A 19,371-nucleotide genomic window follows, 5' to 3' on the forward strand; every position below is an offset into this window, starting at 1 on the left:
TCAAGCCTTGTCTTATTAATTTATAAATACTCTAAAAGTGAAAAAAAAAATAATATTGATTGTTAATCATTATTAATTAGTATGTAAAAGTTTTTCTAGTAGTCTAAGTAATTTTAAAGAAGACCTCTTTCCTATAGGATCATTATAAAGGTCTAATAATTAATTCAAAATAGTCCTCCCAAGCTGTGAATATTATCTAAGATAGGCTTCACTCCAATTCAATTATTTTCATCTTTAGGCAAACTATCTAAGAATATCCCACATCATAATAATAATTCAAACCAGACAATTTAATTTCAGGAAAACTTCTTGAATTTCTCCATCTCAATTAGCCACAACAATTAATAGAAACCAGAAAACGCATTGATCTCATATCACTTTATCTATGAGAACGGTCTAATAGCTTTTTAATTCAGCAATCAAATGCACTCTGATGTATAGAGAAAGAATCAAGTAGAGCTGATATCGATATTAAATTCCTCGCGTTATTTTCTCAATGCTTGAAGCAGTAATACTATTTAATTTTTTATTAAATTTCTCAATGCTTCATAAATGCAAATTTTTTAATTCTCAATTATAACCCGAATGCAATTATAAACCACGCGCTGTCATTGACTAATTTTCTGTTTGCACTGTAATTTAATTAGCAAGATGACATCAAACGGATACGAACAATATTATCATGGAAATCCAACGAATTGAGTTGGGTCATCAAGATACATCTCACTCTATAGATAATAATAGAGAGATTGAATGAAACGAGACAGAGAGATATCGATTCTGATCGATTGCTAATTGAATGTACCACATTCATGCTATCTTAGACCTCTTGTAGTTGACTCTCAAGCATGCAAGACACTTCGCAAGCGTTCGATATGCAAGTTGGTACATTCCAATGCTTCTTCATCTATTCAATGTTGCAATTCGATCAACGATCCAACACTCTATCTCAAGTAGCAATCCAAAATTATGCTAGATATCGTGATCGGTAACATGAGACATAGATTGTAAAACATTGCAGCATGTTGGAGATAAAATGTTCAGGATAATATGAGCAAGATAATGGATTCTACTATTACATTTCTATACAATTCCCTGTATGATGGAACTATCAATGGCATTGTATAGCATGATATTATACATACCTGTACTCTGACGGGCTGATGGGAATACATGAGAAAGGGATATTTTTCAAAAGTATGAGACATCCACTGAGTGAAATGCTTGCCAGAAAATTCCCCATGTGACTCACACTGCAGAGCTTTCGAAGTGATAAACTCGTTTATCTTTGGGTCAGACCACAGAAGCACGAGCGCGCAGCAATATCGACGTGTTTAACGAGCCGTAAACCGGAACAGGTGTATCATTTGATCTCCCGAATAATCATTCTTTATATCTTGACGTTTTGATTAAAAAAAAAAAAAAAAACAACTTTTTGTTCACACTGAGAAAATTATTTTTCTTAAGAAATAAAAAAAAAAAAAGAAAATCAAAAGATTGGCAATTTTTTTTCTTCTTTTTAATGAAATAAATATGATGACACTATTTTTAGATGACGGAAGTGATTGGTGATTTGTTTTACATCTTTGATAGAACACGCGGAAGTTGGTACTTTCGGACAGAAGTAGGAGCTGGAATGAAACAATCTGCCACACGCGAAAGCCAGAGGCATACTAGCCCTTCGTAAACGTTCGTGCAACTTCCAAGGAGGGGAAGTCTTTCCCCTCTCGTGCCTCCTGCCGTTGAGCGATTCCTATACTGCGTCTGGCGACTCGCGCACCCCCCGTGCAACTTAACCACCCTCTACATTGCGCTCTCGCGCTCGTTAAGCGCACGCACCCCCATCCCCCTAGTGTTCTGCATCATCGCGGGCTTCTCTTGCAACACGCTTTGAACTGCCCTCACTGCGCACTCTATATAATTATGTTATAACAACCATCGCAGGTGCCGTTCCGTTAAATTGGCAATACGCTGGTGCCAAAGGGTCCACGAAATTTAACGTGACGTCTCTCGAATGGTTCAAGCACACGCCCAGTCTACTGCAGCCGTCCGAATTTGCCATCGTAAAATCGCACATTTGGGAATCGCGTTATTGCTTCCGGTGTGCCTGACATTCAGTGGCTGTTACTACTCCTGCACTCGTGACATTCTGTTTCGTGTTGGTTGCTAGTTATTATATCGATAGTTTGCCCAACTTTTGCCTTCAGCTTATCGATATAATATATAATGTTTGGAAATAACACTTTCATCTCAACTTTATTATGAAGTGATCAGTCGATAGATTATTTGATTATTTATGCTATTATTCTCAGAATATAAAGGAAATGATTTCTTTAAATATCAATGTAGAGTTTATCAAGTCATACTTTGAGGTTGAAATACATTTAATATTTTAATGAATTTGATATCTTTTATCATTTTGACATTTTTTAAAGCAGATGTATCTTTATTGAATGGAAAAAATTATTTCTAGTAATAGGAGACGCTTTAATAATTATTATAAAATAATGAATTGTTTAATGAAAGTTTATTAATTGAAATTTTAATTGAATGAATCATTACATTCTCATGTAAAAAAAATTTATCCCCAAGATATTTGAGAAATCAAACATAATAAAATGTTAGAGGAAATTTTTAGAATCACTTTTTTTAATGATAGAAATAAATTATTTATAACAACATGACTTTTTTTTGTATATTTTAATTTAAATGTTTTATTTCAATGTAAAAATATTTTATGACATCGTATTAGAATTTTTTTAATGCATTACACACTTGTAGTGCATTAAAATAGAACACTACGATTTACAGTGTTTTTTTAAATTACAAATAAAAAAAAAAGTTATTGTTAAAAATTTATTTTTATCATTTAATTAAGTATTTCTTTAAAATTTCTATTCTGTCTGATCTTTTGTGCATCCTCATGAAGAACAGTTTTGTATTATACAATGTATTATAAGATGCATTAATACATAATAAGTGCATTAATAAAATACATGGTCTCATATTTAAATATTTTTGGTGCATTGAATTAAGACACTTTTAAAAAATCAAAATTTGCAGTGTGAAAACAATCTATGTTTCACATTTCATTTTTGTATAAACAATAATTATTATACAGCAATAAAAAGTGCATCACAGCAACTGTGAACAATGTCAATGATCCATGCAAATAAATTTTATTTTTATTTAGATAATGGATAATTTGCATTAAGGTGATTAATTTGGCAAATAGAATTATGTATTAAATATATTTCAATTCATTTAATCGCAGTGGTTTTTATTCGAACGTTGGGATTAGAATGAAATATAGTATTATTATTACACCAGTCAAAGTAGCATACGATAAATGTTTATCATTGAAAGGAAAAAGAAATAAATATTCATATTTGTTTTTTTTAATCGTTATTACCGAATGTTTTGATTGACTAGTCACAATTGACCATTTTTTATTTATAAAATCACACATCTTGTGATAAACTCCAACTATCAATGCAAAGATTGAGAATTTATTTAAGGACAGAGTATTTTATACATACGACAAAGATACGCGATCATCATCAGATAGCATTGGTGGATGTAGCAACGACGAATAAATAAACAGATAGAGACTCCAGAGCTTGAATACGGTGTAACTTGCATGTGATTGAGGATTTTGAGATTAATTAATCGATAAACTCTCATGAATAGAATTCACAATATCTTTGAGAGAAAAATTTCATCCTCTCCAAAAGAGTAATCCTATTTATCAATAACAATCCTATCATTCATTAACAATAATTCTATTTATCCATTACCAATCTCAAGAGAAAAATTAAAAATACCTTGACCAAGAAATTAATTTATCTTATTTATAAATAAAAATTTGTAATTTAAACCATTTCAAATGATATTAAATCAAAGATAGAAAATATTCTTGGTGATTTTGAAAGGTATAGAATAAATATATCAAAAAAATTGACGAAAACATCATGGTTCACTACATAAATCATAGGATATATCTAGTGATTCACTTCATAAATTCGTCGAATCATGGTAGAATAACAACGGTGGATGAAGAAAATCCTAAGATTTCCCGAAGCCTCATGAAAGTTTTCACTGAGTTCTTTTCATCGAGGACGATAAATCCCAGCTTGGACACCACGAAGCTTCCGCGGACACTGAACGATACAATTTCCTAGCCACGGTGGTGGTGAGCTGCACGAAATTACTGCTGGGTCGCGACTCGTATATTATGTATATACACACCGATATGAAATGATTGTGAGGGTGTAGAATACCACAACGATAGATATGGAAGCAAGAGGTCACTTGATCTGTCCAGAGTCAAAGAGTATAACCCGATACCAGTAGCATTCGTATGGTCCAGGTACTGAGAAATACCCTCTCTGTGGCTGCTGGCAATACCATACAGAGTACCAGAAAAAGGAAAAAAAAATAATACGACTGTATGACAGACTGGATATTCGATATTACATCGTATCTCATTTTTATCATTTTTCTATGATCAGCTTTTTCGATTCTGTAGAGTCAAAAAATGACAATAAGCGGATGATTCTTGAAATATAAATGTCAGCAAGTAATCCTAAGAAGTCAAAGAGCTCAACTGATGTAATTTTACTTAAGGGGATCTTGAGCAGCGTATAATCTTGTTTCTCTCCCTCACATCCATTTCATCAAGGTAACAAGCTCATTGAGACATTGTCAGCATAAAGATCTCATCGATCTTACCATTCTCTTCTTTACATTTATACTAACGTTACAGAAAGAATAAGATAAATGACGTAATTACGTATATCGCCTTTGTAATCTTCATAGAAACAAAATTTACTTTCGTATCTTCAACTTTAAAAACACAATTTAAACTTGGAAACAAAAAAACTCGTGATAAAATTTTTTAGATTAACAAGTTACTTTTCATGTATTGTTCAACACTTTGTATCATAGAAAATAATTAAGTAAATATTGATTTTTATTAATGAAAATGGTTGGTACACAAAAGAAAAAATATTATTGGGAATATATATTCTCTTTTAATTTGTCAAGTACTGGAGGATGAAGTTTTATCTGTAGGTTTACCAGGTTTTGGAATTATTATTATTTTTTTAGCTATCACTGTTTGAAGAAATGTAACATGCAAGTTATTATATTGAACATCATCGAAGTGATTTCATTATATCCTGGTGCTTTTTTTATAAAAAAAAAGTATATCAAAGCAAACAATATAAAAAATTTTGTTTATCATCGAATTGGTAATTTTTTAGCTTCAGTTTATATTTATTTTCTTAATTTCACTGTCATATTTGTTATTGGCTAGTAATCTTTAATTAATCAACTTCCTTAAAGGTATTCCAGTCAGTAGAAAGAAAGGATATTGTCATCATTTTAAATTTAGTAGGTTTCTTTTAATAATAAGATCATACAATTCTGGTTAGAGATGTTGATAGGTAACTTTCTTCAACATGAATCTATTAATTTTGTTGGCAAATTTTTTTACTGATAAGAGAGTGTGGAAAGCAAGTTTATCATCATCAGCAACCATTAATATATCAAAACCATCAAGCATTTATCAAATAAAAATAAAATTACTTAGCAGTAAATAAATTGTTTTGCCAGTATATTTCATAAAAAAAGGAACTCTCAAGAACTACATCATTGCGAATAGATAATATTTTTTCCTTTTTCTGTTTGCGTCTTCAGAGGAGCATATCCGGCTTCTTGTTCTTCTTCTGCTCTTCCAGTAGAGATGATTAATTGACTTCATGCGAGCTTGAAACTCTAGAAGTGGCTTTTCTACACCACATTCCCAAGCTGTTTCTCGAGAAACAATGAACTAGCAAAGGGAATAGCAAGTTTAAAGTTTTTGTACGTGTGAGTGTAATCATTAGTAGGTATACACATCGACCATTAAACTATTCTATTGTTTTCACCATCAGTATGAACTTCAACACCTCTGTTGAGCAATACAGACACGAGGCTGGTGGAATCTGATGAAAAGTATGGATGGAGAGTATGGTGGAGAATAGACCTAGTATGAGTAAATGGAGGTGAGAGTCGTTGTTGGATCCTACAACTATTCATCATGATCTGGCGGCTGTTGTCGTTGCTCTGCTTCCATTCTTTTATTTCCCTATCGTCACCGCGGAGCCACGAAACTCTGAAAAATTGTTCCGGGACGCGAGAGCTAGGTTGGATGCGTGGAGACAAGCTACGAGAATGGGAAATGAACAGAGCGGACGTGGTGTACTAAAGGTTTTGTGTAAGCCCCAGCTGGTACCGTTGGATCCTGCTAAGTCACCTGGGCTATTTTTCTTCCCACGTGCGCTTGAAAGCTCACCTGCTGACAGGCGCATGCATAATGGTTCGTGACGAGAACACTTAACTACAGACACTTTCAGTATAATGACTTAACATAAAAAACTATTTATTTATCCACCATTATTACCATCATTGTTATCATCGTTATGTTGGTATTATTATCATTTATATGGTGAAAAAGAAAATTGAATTTTTGCACAGCTCAGTTGCTGTGCAAATTTAATTTCCTTTGAATTACATTTGAAAAAGCTCATATACAATAAATGGGTATATAAAATAAAGCTTTGGTTCCATTTTCATCGTAGTCAAACAAAATTTATCTCAATTTGAGTGAAATAAATATACTCCTCTCACCAATGTCTCGAATCACTGAAGCATAAAATAAATTGAAACTCTTAACCACTGGTTGGTACACTAAAGCGTGCGATACCTTTCAAAGCATGGCTATCCCATTCAAAGTACTGAAAATATTTTTAATTATTATCACATGAATGAAGGCAGGAAAAGAGACAAACAATGCTTTCATTACTCGAGTAAATAAAGACATTCTATGTTTATTATGTAATAGACATGAAAATTTATTTTCAAAAGTTCAAAAAAAAATCTTAATGAATTGGATGATTAAAAATGTAGAATAAAACTTAAATATATTCTCTAAAGTTTCAATAGAGTAGTGAAGTTTAACTTGAACATGCTTCTGAGGGTTCAATGCTTAGACTAACTGTAGATTCTATAGTATAGAATTTACTTGTGAATCACGTAAACTTACTGAGTAATTTACTGACCTCATCGATACGTTTTGTTGACTTTAACTAAGATTCAATTCTTGTAAGGCTCGTTTATATATGAATATGAAATGCTGATAGTTACTTAAGGTAAAAGAAAGTAAAGTAAGCTGAATGAAATTATTTCAAAACCAGACTTGAAGAACCTAGATTACGTGATTGACATTAGAATTTATTTCACGTAGGAAAATAAAACCCAAGTTGCAAGAAAAAAAAAATTTATGACTAAATAATCAAAGTTGAAGAATGAAAATTTTTCACATTTTGGCAACATGGATTATTACTAGGGAAAATCTCCCCATTTCATACCACTCCAACTCTTCTTCATTGAGATACCACTCTCATTCGACCTTTGTTAGTACACTGCATGTATTCATCTCCATTAAAACTATACCTCTCGTACCATGATTATATTGTCTGTAACAGGAAGATTAAAAGGGATGTAAACTTATACTCGCCATCCTTGAAATAAATAAAAATAAATTCATAACAATTTCACACTCCATTTATACCAATTAGTAAAACCATAACAAGTGCAAGATGCAATGCTGGAAAAGACTTGAAATAAATAATTAAAATCATAAAGATTATTCATCAACCGGATTATCATGTTGTGGTGATGAAAGTCACACCTAATTAGAGCTCATTTCATCCTTGTGTATCCCATAAAATGTTGAAAGGCTCAACTGGTATCCCCCTTCAAATACTCAACATCATACAAGAGTTTGTTTTGATCTTTTTAATGGGTGTAAAAAAGATGAGGGGGTTTTTTTTATCAGACAGAGTTACGGATCTCATCAGGTGTTGTAAGTTAAATTGAGTGGAAAGTCTAGCAGTCATAAGTGCATTGCCCTCCGAAAACCACGGAACAGTATAGCTAGACAGTAGAAGAGATTGCCAGGGAGGTAGAGGGTGACAGTTTAAAGGGTAGAATACACGAGGCGTTCGTGCGAAAGGGCGGCCATACGAGCATTGTGGCGCCTTTATACACATCCACGCCCTCCAGCTTACTCTACATAGCCTTTGTCAACGCCAGAACTAACATCACCCTAAAATACGAGGAACACGTTCCATGACTACTGTGGCCTATGTCGTGTCCACGAAAGCACGAATACTCAAGATACCCTCAGAGTCTCACTCTTGCTAGCAGCACTGTTGGATGCTCCATGGTAATAGCCGTTGCTATGTGGCGAAACAAGCTGAACGCCACAGTAAACGGGCTCTTAGCTAAGCATGCTTCGACTGGAGGATTAACTTTGTCAACAAGCTAAAGTGGAAGAAAGAGATGGAGATTGAATAGCACCAACTAATGGCTAAATATAGAATGATACGAGGGTACATCGTTTATCTATTGTCATTTTAGGATTATAGAGGGATGGACCATGATTCATGGATAAGTTTTTGATGAAAATAGCAAGCTTATTTTGAATAAATTATCTCACCAACATAATTCATCTTGACGTTGTTTATTGAAACTAAGTAGATTGGCCATCTCACCCTGGCTTTATGTATTATATATATTATACTGAGGTGTCCTAGATACTTTAATGAAAGAAAGTGGAAATTGATATTAGTTGATAAATAAAATTATTTTTATGATTAGTTTTTAAAGGTCTTTGGATTTAGGAATGGTTGGAGATGCTGGGAATATTAGTTGGTGATAAAACATTAATGAAACTGTAAAAGATTTTTGAAATTCGTCAAAGTTAGTTAAATAGCAAGGGAGTTATTAAATTTCAAAAAAAGTTTAGATTCTGAAAAATTAAATAGATCCTACGAAAGTTTTGAAATTTGGTGAGAGCTAATAGATTCTGTAGGAAAGTTACTGAATCTTTGAAAAAATAATTAGTTTGTAAAATGATTAGTGGAAAACAAGTTATCTTGCTCTCAATATTTATCCATTAGTATCCTATAATTATTCCTAATTAATTAAACATAATTAATTTCCAGCTCTATTTTAGTCTAGACAAAAAATAATTTAAAATAAAATCCAAGGGGGCTTTTCTTTCTCGTTCTATTTCAAAATATGACATAAAAATAAAAGAATCAAAAGTGTTTATTAATCCAATATCTTTCTTCTCACCTGTTGAATAAACCTGAATAAACAATAAATATTTGAAACATCAATAATAGATCGTTCGTTCGACATAATTGAATTTTTTTCTTTCTATTTCGGTTGAAAAGGAAATTTTTTCTTCTTTTCTTTTAATGGATGATCGATAGAAAATGTGAGTGACTTCTCTTGCGCTCTAATTCGTTTGAGTATACGAGGCAAAGTAGAAAGACGACAAGGAGATAGTAGAAAACTCGAAGCCTCGAAGCGAATACGGAGTGACAAGTACTTTTATTCAAAGAGTGCCTTCAGACACGAGATCAAATTAGTTTGGAGCCTTGAAGACGTACAAGAAAAAAAGTTGCACTCATCCCCTGTGACCCCGATGCTTTTACTTTCTCATGATGTGATGTTAGCATTAAAAAAGAAAACTCCGGATATCGGAGACGCGAAAATTTGTTTAGCTTTTCAGAAGTCACATTCTTCTGATGTCAAAGTGCACTCAGAAATGTTATTTTAGCAATGATACAGTCAAATAAGAAATAAAAAAATATATATACAAGCATAATAATTATTCTCCTGAATGTTATTAGTCACATGTCCGACATAATATGGATTTATCTACTTACTTCACCTCACCTGTCCAGACAGAGATTATTAAAGTTACGTAATTTATTAAGAGAATGTTCAAATGAATTTCAGCTTGACAGACTGACTAAAATTGGCAACCTGTAATTTCGAAAATTACTGCTCACTGGAAACTCTGATGGGACGTTGGATGCTGATTACCATGGGTACCAATCCACAGAGTGACGTTATCACTACGTATTTTGCGGTTTCCCAGCGTCCGATAGACACACGGGAATCTCATGGACATGCCTGCCACCGACAGAATCCACCACTTTCGTAATCCGATACAGTAACTGAGTTGGTGAGAGGATCAATTTATCTTAAATATATATTATAATAACAAAGTCGTGTTCTTTTTAATCATTCCTGATAAAATGTTGTAATAAAAATATCATCAACTATTATCCTCTGATCGAAAAGCTCATGATTAAATAAAGAGAATGAACAGCTGAATGAAAATAGCCAGGGTTTTCATGAATTAAATATGGTTTTGGACGATAAAAAAATCAATATGAAAAATATTTGAATTTTTTGAGTAAAAAAAAATATAATTGAATTCATTTGATTGATAACACTTGGTTCTATATTTTTTTTCCATCATTTTTTCTTATTTTTCAAAATGATAATTTTTTTATTGGAGATATTGAGAGAACTTCAAGGGTGTTTTTGATGATAAGTCAAGTTGAAGTCTAGACGTGATGATGAGAATTATTATCTATTTAGCAAAACTCCTAGTCATGGGAATATGCAATATCAAGAATTTATTTCCAATCTACACAAAGAGAAGTGATTTTCAGTTTTTTATATATAAAACAATAAAAAATATGAGTTGAATTAATTATAGATATAAAAGTTCAACCCAATACTTTCTAATATTTATTTTAGTTTTTTAACAGTGTAGCAAACTTTTCTCATCAATACTTGATATTTATAGAGAATAGTTCATAACACACTAAATATCCACTAAAATCAGTGCTAAAAATATCTTCCATTTATTTTATTCAGTGATAAATTTTATTTAAACTTTTTATTCCATTTTTATCAACACATTTATCCACATAAAAAAATAAAAGAAATAATAATGACTAATCAATTAATTTTATCAAAGAAATTGATCTTCAACTTCTAGAGCTATTTATTCAAAAATATCAATAATCAAATTAATGCCTATGATGTTCAGTAAATTTTTATAAAATGTAATAAAATCGATCATTTATTGATTTAAAAGACAAAAGAGTTGATGGAACTCTCAAAAATCTAGTGATATGAATTCAATAATTTTGTCTTCATCAAAATGATTTCTTATAAATGCAAGTCACTAGACTATCAAACGTTTTCCCAGTTCTATCCAAATAAATATCTTGACTTTATACCAAAGGTTTGAATAAATTTTTTTTATTACAGAATCTCCAATGAACAATTCCAACGTCTACAAGATGCAAAGGTCTTCTCGTGATTGAAATACAACAAAAATACCAGCAACAACTATTGGGCATCAGCATACACCAAATAAGGTATGTCAAGCTTGTTGAATCAACATTGAAATCCAAGTATTTACCTTTTACGTGGTGCGTTTGTTAATCAATTGAAAGTGCCTCTCTAGAGCATGAATAGTCAGCAACTTTGAATGAATCGTAGCATAAAATTAAATACATCTCAGTTATTTAGGTATTAAATTAAATTGTCTAGTGACCATAATAGCCTGTACTGTGTAGAAGAGGATTGTGAGAGAATTATATTTCCCGAATAATAAACGATGCAATTATAATTAACCGGGACATTAAGCGAAGCACTTCTTACTCCAGTATAGTAGTTACGAGTATCTAACGTACTCCAAAACCGGAATTTGGTCAGTTTCCACGTATTTTCTATTCTTCCAACTACCAGCACACTTTGTGGATAGTAAAATCGTGCGGATATCGAGCGAGCCGTGTAGTGTAATGACGATAACCTTTATGGCTTTGGACTATAGCAGCATAGATAGTAGAACCAGCAAGTCTACCACCTATTTTCAAAGCTCTACGTGATTTCACACACATTCCTACGCTTCCATCCCTCTCTTCATCCTCTATCTTTTAGGATTCCTGTGCGCCTATTATTTATCTCCCGCTGAATTTGATGCTCTCGCACGAAGCTCAAGAGCGAGAACATTGCCCGGTAGGCAAAAAATAAATAAATAAAAAAATGAACAAAAAAAAAAAAGAAAATATCAGCAACTGGTGTGGGAAGTAAACGATGAAGGAAAAAAGGAAAATATTATCCTCGTCGGTGAGGGTGAAATTTTATTAGGATCTCGGAAGCTAGGGGTAAGAAATGCTCTTGGGGAAATGAAAAAGAAAGAAAATCAGATAGAGACGAGTATTGAATCGATCGACTCTCAATTTGGATAGTCGACGTCATACAAGACGAATATCTTGCTTCGTCGAACTCAACTTCTTGTCGTTGGCATCGAGACACTCAGATACTTGTCACAACCACATCTACACTTGTACACAGATGCAATTCATTCGTCACCATGTGAAGATTCCATGTCGATAGCTGTTGCTAGAGTGAGCAGAGATTGAAAGAGCTATCAGTCCAAGAGAGATATATATGTTCTCCACTTTCATATATGATCATTGAGGTATACAAGCTCTTCTCGGTTTCGCGGCCGACCACTATGAGAGCCTATATGTTGTCATCTCTTTCTCTTGGTGCACTCACAGCACGTGGTAATACAACTTGAAATACATGGCCACGACGCACTGTGAATAGACAGGGGATTTACGGCTGTCAGATCCTCGATCTGTCATACGTTTCAGGTGATCTATTGCTCTCGCGAGACTCATTAGAAATTCTAAGTAGTATAACTCTACCTTTCGTCAGACTGGCCTATATACATCCAGTTATATATGTATACCATCAAGTGTATATAGTTCAAGAGGCATTATATACTAATCTTGAGAGAGTTTAATGAACTGAATGTTTGTTGAAACTTTTCAACTACTATTTGAATACTGCCAAGTCTTGACATAATTATTATTTTAATCGTATTACATATACATCGATTCAATGACACCATTTTCTACTTTACTTACAACTTCACTATTTTCTCAATCACCTTTCTTTTTTGTTTTAGGTTGACTTGAATTTGTTAGACATTTTTTTATGAATAGGTTTTACTGGTGATATTAAATTATCATATTGATGGGATTAGGATTTTCTTTTATTAAAAGCTCTGAGCCTGATTGTTGAAATAATTAATCAATTGATAGCAGAGAGTACTCGATCATCAACACAATAAGCTGGGTTCAAGCTTATTCTCGCTGCTGATTTTTGATATTAACTGCGATCAGACTAATGAATTCAGTCGATTAAGTTGAGAGATTTAGTGTTTTATAGTTAATTCGTAGACTAGTAAAAAAAATTATTAACTTCTTTTATTATTTATATTATTTATTATTAATATTAACAATTATTAATAATATTGATAATAATAATAATATATTATTAACAATATTAATATTATTTAGGAAAATATAGTTAAAAAAATTAATCAATTTAGTTAAGAATACAACACAAAATAAAAAATAATAAGATGTTGTTGAAGTTATTAAATTGAAGTAATAATGAGGTAGTAAGGAGGGAAGTTTTGTCAGTTCATTAGTATACAAAGATAAAGAAGTATGAAGGAAGTCAAAGAAGAAAAAATTTAGATGAAAAAAAAAGTCAAGAAGATGGTTTATACAGTGATGGAAGAAGTTGGGATGTTTAATAATTTCATATTTTATTTTTCTACCTTGGAAGTAAAAGTCTTTGTGTGTCTGTGAGTATTTTCATCTCTGTACTTGCCACAATATCCTTCCTCTTTACTACTGCATTCACTTGAAGGACTTTGGCTTAACATCAAAGTCACTTAACGAGACACAAACACCTATTTAACACAAGCTTAATAATATTATAATGTTGACATTATATACATTTATCTATCATAAATGATTTCATTAAATATTTGGATTTAAATTAAAGCTTGGATTTTAAATATTTATTATCACTCTCGTAGAATAATAATAAAATTAAGTGACATATTAATGTTATAACTCTCGATGAGAATTGTTCACTAATTGATGTTTGAGGTAATGTTCTCACAAATTTCCAATATTGCGCTATCGAATAATTTCTGATCAGTAGAGACCAAACTAATCTCATTAAGAGTACCATTATCAGTAGAATAATTATTCTGTAATGACCAATCATTAATAATACATCAAAAAATTTTTCATATTATTTAATAGACACTTTTATCGTTACAAAAGTTTTTACTACTTCGATGAATGTTCAAAGACCAAAACTACTGAGAATAAAAGTTTCATTTAATTTATTAATGAAATCATAAAAATAAAGGTTTCTTGAATAAAGCTGTTGAAAATTGAACAGGAATTTCTTTTTAATTACTCGTTTATTCCTTGAATTATTTTATTTCAAATATTATTAAAACTATCTAGCATTGAATTATTTTACGTTTTATCACCAAAGTTTTATCAAAAATTTAAAAAATTGATCTGCAATATGATTTTTTATTGACTACACTTGATATTTTTAAAATAAACTTTTTGTTTTAAATAAAATTAAAATTGTAACAATGGCGTTTTTTTTCACAGTTAACATGGTGAAGAAATGATTTTAAAAAAAATGTGAGGATAAAATCTAGTAGATTTAAAGTAATGAAAGCTGATGCAAAATCATAAAAAAATAAGAGAATAAATGAGATGAAGATGTTGAGCTGAAAAGGATCAGCAAATCTTCTGCTAGGCAGTTGTAAAAACTAGTAATTCGCATGGGGCCTATAAAAATATTTATCGCCTCCAATAAAACGACTTTCGACTCCTAAAACTGCCATCTCACTCATTCTTCCTTTCTTTACCTCAAACACACGTTCTGAAGATCTCTTTTTACTCAGATTCTTCCAGTTGAATGTACTTCTTTTACCCCCCAGTTACGCTAGTGCTTTTTCATTCTTTAAGACTCAACCTGCTAAGGTAAAACTCTAGGGACAACGGTCGCAGTTTCTAATCTTAACGACAACTCAGGTCGATAAACTCTTGGACGATTCGGAGACTCCATTGTTTTGACTTTAAGACTTGTTTTTTTTTCTTAGCTGTAAATTTTTTTCTGTTTAATTTTACTACCGTTGCAGTGTGTATAAAACTTATTCTTATCTTTTATAAAGTTTTTTTCGACTTTTATTTGTGTAGTTAAGATTTTGTTACATTTAATCTTGCCTTGTTGAATTTCTTGAATTTTAAGTAACCATAGGTTTCACTCTAGAAGATTTGGGAGATATATTTCTAGCGATTATTCTCGTTAACTCTGCTGTGGTTTTATTGATGAGTTATGAGAATAGCAAGCAAATATCGGATTAAAAGGATACGCTCAAGCTTATAAATAACCAACAGAGATGACTATACACTAAATCATTTACATTTAATTATTTTAATTGACATTTTAGAACTTAATACCATTTTTTACTATTATTTATTTAGTATTTTATAAAAATACCTTTAATATTTTGCTGAAATAAATATTACAATACATTTAGTTTATTAAAAACCCAGTTGTAATATTTTTAATTTTCTCAAATTTATTTATTAATAATAAAAAAAATATTTCATTTAAAATTAAATGAAATAATTAAATTAATACATGGAAGTATTGATTTTATATTTCCATTGATTGAAAAATTGTCTTATTTAACAACGAATAAATAAAATTCAATTGGCTATTAATTATAATGAAATAATTTTTATTATAATTTTGACATAATTAATCATCTCACTCTGTGTGAGAGAATGATAAAAATTTTATTGAAAATTTCTTGGCATTTTCCGAACATTTTGCATTCCTCCTCAGCACCAACTATTATTCATTATTTTCATTCTTCCTTTTTTTTTATTCAGTCTACTGTGAGTCTGATAACTTAGTTCACATTTCACGAAACGATTTCTCTCGCGTCTGGGACATCAATGATCCTCCCAATCGCTTGTGGACTCTGGATTGAGTGCCATTATGGAAATGGACTTCCAGTAAGAAAAAAACGAAGAAGATTGTCATAAGAATGAGAAGTAGTAGAGAAGTAATGGTAGTTGTAGTAGTGAAGAAGATCGAAATACGATGCTAAAAAGTCCAAGATACTTTTACGTACAAGTAGTATTAGACTAGTAATATTACAAATGTAAAATCTTTTGGAAAATTATAACGAGACTTTGATATGACTTTTTTCAAAAAATAGCCTCAAGACATTGACATCAAGTTTACGCGAAAGATCGTGAGAAAATGAAAGAGTAAACGAGAAGAATTTCCATCTCAAATAACTTAGAAGAAAAGAAAAAAATTCAACAGATAAAAATTATGTAAATATCTTTTTCTCAAAATGTCGATTTTTTTTTTTTTTTAAATAATAAACTGTATTCAAAAAAGATTCAAGTATGGTAAGGAAGAAAAGCTCTAGGTCATTCAGGACAAGCTAAGAGTGAAGCTGAGAAGTCTCCATTTCGTCTTCTTGAGCTTGGGCGAAAGCTTGCTGGCACGTCTTATTATTCCTGAAACTTGACTTTCAGTAAGCTGTGGCACAAGTTTCACGGCACGTTCTTACCATAAGGTAGCCTCTTAGAAACTCTAAGCTAGTGTTACTCTATTGATCGCCTCGACATATCTACTCGGGCAAGTTCATCCCAAGAGTCAAGTTTTTACAATAAAGTTCATCGAATCTACATTAGCCAATCGATCTACGTGTAATTAACGAAGTTTATTGAAACATACGTTTAGAGTTTAGCTTTTCTAAGTCTCTTCTAATAAAACATTTTATTCAATTCATCAAAAAAGTTTCAACATCTTTTTAAAATCAATAAATAAATAATAATTGGTTTTCAAAACATGTAACAATAAATGAATTCAACTGAAAAATAGTTATAAAATATAAATGATTGAAAAAAGTGCACAAAATACTATTTAACTATGCTCTATATGTTCATTATGATATACTTATTCGTTAACATAATAAAATTAGCAAGAAAAAAATGTATTCCATAACAAAACATTCTTTCCTATATAGACAAAAGGATCTTGAACATGAGCTAGAAGAACACTGATAAAGAAATGATAATAAATTTATTTATCTAGTTAAGTTCAATTTTCTCACTTGAGTAACAAAAAAAAAACAAATTCCATTCACTTTAGAAATAGAATACTTGAATTTTTTTCACCACGACCACAATTTCCATTACCAATCTTTTCTACTTTACCCTCTTAAAGGGTGTAGAGAGGGCACGCCCTCTACTAGTGACCCTACAGACACGAGACACCACTCCGGAACTACCGTTGGGCATTACGTCAGAGTGGCGCTCAAAACCCTCTAAAAACTTGAGATTTTCGTTTTACCAAGACTACGTCCAACACTCATTCTCTAGCTCAATGTGGTTTTTATTCTGCCATGTCTACCCGTGTGGACAAGATCCATTGTTTCGTGTGCGCTGTAATTAGCGTTGTGGCCAACGCCTGCCAGGAGACTGCTTGCTGACCATCAGCTGGAGTGAATGAAAAAGGTAATGAAGTACTTCCTGACACGAACCAAGACTAAAAAATAATCCAACATAATTAAACTATGTATATATAAAAAAAAATTTATCATTTTATTTTCACTCACTAAAAATGTAAAGCATAGAAAATTGCATAGTGTTGATCATAAAATATCTTTAGACATTATTTTTTGTCGTATGGCCTGAAGCAATCCTCTGAAGAAATCCTGACTGGATATTTACTGGAGTGACCTATATTCCTTGGGTCCATCTGAAGATAGATAATCCCAAAGCTGTAGAAGATGTTGATTTTGAAAAATAGTCGAAATCTCTAGTGATTCAGTTTGAAATTCCAAACAGAACGAAATACCAAAGCATGTTTATTGGCAATTTTCTAGAAATAAATATGGAAAAAAGCATGATGATGCTTGAATTGAGTTAAAGAGTATAAAAAAAAAAAAAGAAGTTGAATAAAAAACATCCTTGGGGATTTTGGTTGCAAGTTTGCTAGTTAAACGAGATCCCTAGGGTCACCCACTTATTTCTCAACTATTTCCTCCAAGTTTTTCGATATCGTCGACGAGTGCCCTCGAGCTTTTTTGTTTGATTATCTATGTGTATATATTTATATACATGAAATATCTCTGTTATATCTTCTTTCTTCTACTCCTCCTCTTCTTCCTTCTACTTCTTATTTACCGTAAAATTCGAATAAAAAATCTCAAATTTCTTATTTGTCGTATCATATAAACATAAATAATACCTCTGAAATAACGTCATACTTGCTGTTAATAAGCCCTCCTCTTTGTGTATGCTTTTTTCAGGTCTTTTTTTCATCCCTTGACTGCTCTTGCTGTTCACTTGTCTGCCAGGAAAACGTTGCGCGGTCTTTCAACGACATTTTGAGAAGAGGAAAAACGACCAACTCGTCGACGGCCTAAACAAACCCTCGAGGGGTGCCACTAAACTGTCGAGACCTCCCAGCGACAGGAAATTTGATGAAGAGGCAACCAAAACAATAGAAGGAAGAGAGACAAAATAAAACTCTCAAAAATAACTATCTTCTATACATGTCTACCAACTTCACATTATTGTGTTTGCAAGCTTATTATTTTTGTATTTTTTTTTTTTTAAACGCATTTATTTAATATTTTTCAAGGATTATAAACATTCTCTCGTGTCAATTTAATAAATTCCTAAACAACATTATATGTTGTTTTTAATTACTTTTGGAAAAATATTTATTGTTAATTCATCGAAAAGCTGATAATTAAATGTACTAATAAAATTTAATTTTAAATATAAATTTCGTTAAATATTTGACAATACGATCTAGTACATAAATAATTTGTAGAATTATATAGAAATTTGCAACATGAGGAAATATTTACTTCAACATTTGTTTGCACTTAATAATGAAATTGATCGTACCAATAAAGGAACATTGTTTATTTCTCCTAAATAAATATTGGTAATTAAGAAAAAATTATAAGTATGAATTAAGTTTGTGTACCAATATAATTACCAACATGAAAACATGACAGGTTTATTCAAGTTGAAAAAAAAAGAGGTATTTAAACAGGAAATATAAATTTTTGGTAAACGATATAAAAATGGTTATTTGATAAAAAGTAAGATAAAAGAGGGTTTTGGAAGTTCAATCTTTTTCTAAATATTCTCATATAAGTTTCATGTGTACACATCGAAATATTGGATTACCGACATCAAGGCGACTTCAAAGGTAACCCGTAAAATCGCAGGCGTCGCAATTTCGATGGGCTTCCGGCCTGGCGCTCGAGATAACCGGAATATTCGATAGAAGTACTCACCCTCCTCATCTCTTTCTCGCTTTCACGTCGCCTGGTATATTTGGAGAGCCAGGAATCATGCTGGTAATACGGCTGAGCCTATATGGCACATAGATATTTGAAAGGAATTCACGACCCTCCGGAAATCGGCCTTCATAGCTATCAATATCAAGACTGGTATCTCTGTATATTCAAACAGTCAATGGCAAATATGTTACCCAGTA

General features: G+C 31.7%; 1 protein-coding gene and 1 long non-coding RNA gene across 3 annotated transcripts in view; one reads left to right on the forward strand and one right to left on the reverse strand.

Moving 5' to 3' along the window:
- The window catches only part of LOC118063843 (uncharacterized), a 77,974-nt gene extending 76,322 nt beyond the window's left edge, over window positions 1-1,652 (reverse strand). Inside the window, exon 1 of the mRNA XM_035078024.1 lies at window positions 1,146-1,652. The gene's annotated coding sequence lies outside the window, so the exon portion shown is untranslated. The remainder of the gene's footprint in view (window positions 1-1,145) is intronic.
- The window catches only part of LOC118063919 (uncharacterized), a 96,373-nt gene extending 77,891 nt beyond the window's left edge, over window positions 1-18,482 (forward strand). Inside the window, exons 3-5 of one of the 2 annotated variants that reach the window (XR_004689998.1) lie at window positions 9,859-10,087; window positions 11,191-11,300; window positions 18,164-18,482. This is a non-coding gene — a long non-coding RNA (uncharacterized lncRNA). The remainder of the gene's footprint in view (window positions 1-9,858; window positions 10,088-11,190; window positions 11,301-18,163) is intronic. The other variant, XR_004689999.1, reaches the window with a different exon arrangement.
- The last annotated feature ends 889 nt before the right edge of the window (window positions 18,483-19,371 follow it).

The sequence above is a fragment of the Chelonus insularis genome, unplaced genomic scaffold (genome assembly GCF_013357705.1).
Source record: "Chelonus insularis isolate UGA/USDA-ARS -01 unplaced genomic scaffold, ASM1335770v1 contig_150_pilon, whole genome shotgun sequence".
Taxonomy (NCBI): domain Eukaryota; kingdom Metazoa; phylum Arthropoda; class Insecta; order Hymenoptera; family Braconidae; genus Chelonus; species Chelonus insularis.